This window comes from Callorhinus ursinus, unplaced genomic scaffold (assembly GCF_003265705.2).
Source record: "Callorhinus ursinus isolate GAN/ISIS: 27379988/994484 unplaced genomic scaffold, GSC_fseal_2.0 scaffold3, whole genome shotgun sequence".
Taxonomy (NCBI): domain Eukaryota; kingdom Metazoa; phylum Chordata; class Mammalia; order Carnivora; family Otariidae; genus Callorhinus; species Callorhinus ursinus.
Window position 1 is genome coordinate 3,844,141 of NW_027397065.1, and position 4,015 is coordinate 3,848,155.

Genomic DNA, 4,015 nt, shown 5'->3' on the forward strand with positions numbered 1-4,015 from the left:
CTTCAGTACAGTTTTTAATCCAAAAACCAAATATGTGATTCTATTTGTCCTTATGCCAATACCACATATTGTTGTTCCTTTACAATATTTTAATATCAGGTATTGTTATTTTTACAAATATGAACATTTTTTATATTCTATGTTTTTAGTATTTCATATGAATTTTACATCAGTTTGCCAATTTGTACAAAAGAAATACTCTTCTGGGATTTTGAATGGGACTGCTTCAAATCTACAGATTAGTTTGCAGGGAACATCCTAATATATGAGATTTTTGCAAAAATGAACATGGTATATCTCCATTTAGGGTGTTTATTTAGGTTCTTTGCAATGCTTTGTAATATTTAATATAGTAGCTTTCACATTTCATTACATTAACTCCTAGGTATTTAGTGCTTGTCAACATTATTGTAAACTGTATTTATACCCAATTTCATTTTCCAATTTGTATGTTCCTGGTATGTACATATACAATTGATCTTTGTGTATTAGCCTTGTTTTCTATGACTTTGTTAGATTTATGGGTTAGTTCTATGACTTTGTTTTTATATTCCTTTACATTTTCCAAATAAAGCATCATGATATCTGTGAATACAGGTCATTTACCTCTGTTTTCAATCTTTTTATTTATTTTTTTAAAAGATTTTATTTTATTTATTTGACACAGAAAGAGAAACAGAGTGCACTCCAAAGAGCACAAGCAAGGGGAGAGGGGGACAGCAGAGGGAGTAGGAGAAGCGGGCTCACCAAGCAGGGAGCTTGATGCTGGGCTCTATCCCGGGACCCTGGGATTATGTCCTGAGCCAAAGGCAGATGCTTAACTGACTGAGCCACACATGTGCCCCCTAAAATATTTTCTTTGCATCATTTTCCTGGTTAGGATCATCAGTAAAATAATGATTGGTGGTGGTAAGAGTGGGTATCCTTGCCTTTTGCCCTAATTTTAGGGGAAAATACTCAGTATTTCACTTTTAAGTTTAATAGTATCTGTTTTTCATGAATGCCATTCTCTGGATCGAAGTCTCCTTCTTTTCAGACTTTGCTGAGAATTTCACTACAAATAATTGTTAAATGCCATCATATGTTTTACTACATCTATTTAAATGGTCAAATAAACATATTTTAACTTTGTTAATAAAGGTGAATTACATGTATTGATATCTGAATGTTAAATCATCCTTCCATTCCTTGGATAAATTCCACATAGTCATGATAAATTATATTTTATTACATAATACTAGATACAATTTGTTAATATTTCACGAGAATCATTTCATCTATTTTTTATTAGGGTTGTTGTTCTGTAATCTTCTTATGTCATAATGCCCCATGGCTTCTCAGCCTATTGGCTAAGATCAAGTGTAGTATTTGTTCTTATCCGTTTAATAATGCCCTTATCAATTGTTGATACTCGCTTATATTGATTTAATTGAACTAGCTGAATATGTTCCCTTTTATTTTCTGAAAAAACTACTAAAAATTGAAGTTATTTCTTCTTTTAGGATATTTTGGAATTCACCAGTGACTACATTTCTACCTGGAGTGTTCATTGTGAGAAGTTTTAAATTATGAATTTAACTGTTTTGTGTGATACAAGGTTATTCAGATTTCCTCTTTTGTTCTGTGCCAGGAGTTGCAATTTTTGATATCATGGAATTTGTTCATGTTTGAAGTTGTCGAATTTATTGGCATAGGGTTGTTCAATGTATCTTGCTATAGGTTTATCAATTTTACTAATCTTTTCAAAGAAGTATCATTTGACTTAATTCACTTTTTCAATGTTTTTTTCTTTTTCTTTTTTTTTTCCATTTTTTCTTGGTCATTATTGGCTTTAAATTTTCCCTACTTATTTAGCCTTATGAGCTGAAAGCATAAATTGACTTAACATGACTTTCTCATGATTATTGTTTGCATGAAACATTTTATCCTTTTATTTTAAAAGTGTTTTTGTTTTCAAAACACTGTTTGCAATTAGCATATAATTAATAAATGTAATTTTATCTAGTTTGAAAAAAATTCTGCTAAATTGACAGTGTTTTCAGTTCATTACACTTAATGAAATAACTAATAGGGTTGGGTTCAATTTTTTCATCATGATATTTGTTTCTATTTTCCTGATTTGTTCACTTTTTTTGTTCTTCTTTCTCTGTCATCATTTGAATTATTCAAGTATTTTTTAGAATTTTATTTTATTTTTGAGATATGCATCTATTTTTATTTTAGTGGTTGATCTAGGGATTAAAATACACCACCTTACCTTACCATAGTCTATTTGATTTGATATTTTGCTACTGCATACACAAAGTAAGAAACTTAAAAGACATATATATAATTCTTATATGTACAATAATATATATTATATAATACTATACAGAAACATTCTTTTTTTCTTTTAGTACTATAAAGATGAAATTCTCTTGTTTTCCAGATCCTATTGTTTCTAATTAGAAGCTGTAAATATTTTTGTTGTTTTTACCAAGATGAGCACATATATCTTTGATTTTATGAAATTTGTTTATGATGAGCTACATTTCATTTTTTTTATACACATCCTGCTTGGGTTTCACTAATATTCTAAGATCTTTGGGTTTCTGTTATTCATCTAGATTTGGACAAGTTTTAGTTGTGTGTGTATGTATGTTTTTGTGTCTGTAAATTAACTTTTCAAGTTTCTCATTCTCTGCTGATATTTATATGCATGCATTTCGTATCCTTTAATTCTTTACCATATTTATAATAATTATTTTAAACACCTTGTTTTTAATTCCAGTATCTGGGTTATCTGTTCTTCATTTGATTTTTTGTTCTATTGCTTGTGTTTTACATTTTCGTGCTTCTTTACATGTATGGTAGTATTTCTTTTTAATTGCATGATGCTATTTAGAGACTCTGGATTATTTTACCTCTTTTTAAAGAGTCTTGAGTTTTGTTCAGACAGTTAAATTATTGGCAGATCACTTTGCTTCTGTGAACACTTTAATTTAGACTGAGTTGAGGTCACTTCATAAGTCATAGACTTTCTGCAATCTCAACTTGTGTGCAAACTGAACATCCAGGGTGCTCCCCAAGATCTCTCTACTCTGGATCAATCAAGACTTTGACATCTCTGTACTCAGTGATCTTGAAGTCTTTGTTCACCAATCAGATCCAGATCCCCCAGTAGCTGTTCTGTGCTAGGACTTAGAGAGGCTTACCCAGAGCATATGCTGTTCAAGATTCTTCAGGGACCCAAATTGCTAATACTTCCTGGCAACCATTTCTCTTCCATTTCTCCATCCTTCAAATTTCAGTCTTCTGTGCCATTCTAAAATTCAATCTCTTTTCCTCTACCCACTGAAATTGTCACTCTTTGTTTTGGCTCCATTTACCCACAAAGTTTTGGATATTTTCTTAAGCTAGAAGCTGTGGTAATTATAAGTGATAGCCTATGCTTCCTTGTTTTCAAAGATCATATCTCTGTGCTGAAAATACTTCTTTCATATCTTTTATTTCCCCAAATTTTATTTCCTTATTGAAGGAAAAAAAAAGTCCAATTCCAAATTCTCCAGAATAGCTGGGAGTAGAATTATCATGATAATTTTCTTTTAAATAACTTAAAGTCTGCAGGATTTGTTCTGAGGAAGGATATTAATCATTTCTGTTTGACAGCATCAAACCACTCTAAAATATAATATATTAAAAAAATAAAAGTAGGTCTAGGTTTTTAGCTCTGTGAAAAAATGTAACCCCCACTTACCTCTCTCTATATATTTTTTCAAGATCAACAACATAAGCTCATCATCTCTTAATTCTATAAAATAATAATTATGCATGCAAGACTGCACCCTTATTTCCCTCCTTCTCTTATCTACAAATACTCTAGTATATTTAATATATTTCCTTGTATATGTATATACCCTTGAAATATTTGAGTTACCCTTCCCCAGATACTTCAGTATGCCTAATATAGTCCTAATATAGTCCCTTACATATGTATATATCCTTAAAGGGCACAAAATACTACTTAAAATATTAA

General features: G+C 30.5%; 1 pseudogene; it reads left to right on the plus strand.

The window, feature by feature from the left end:
• Nucleotides 1-1,329: 1,329 nt before the first annotated feature.
• On the plus strand, nucleotides 1,330-1,555 carry LOC112820528 (U2 spliceosomal RNA; annotated as a pseudogene).
• The last annotated feature ends 2,460 nt before the right edge of the window (nucleotides 1,556-4,015 follow it).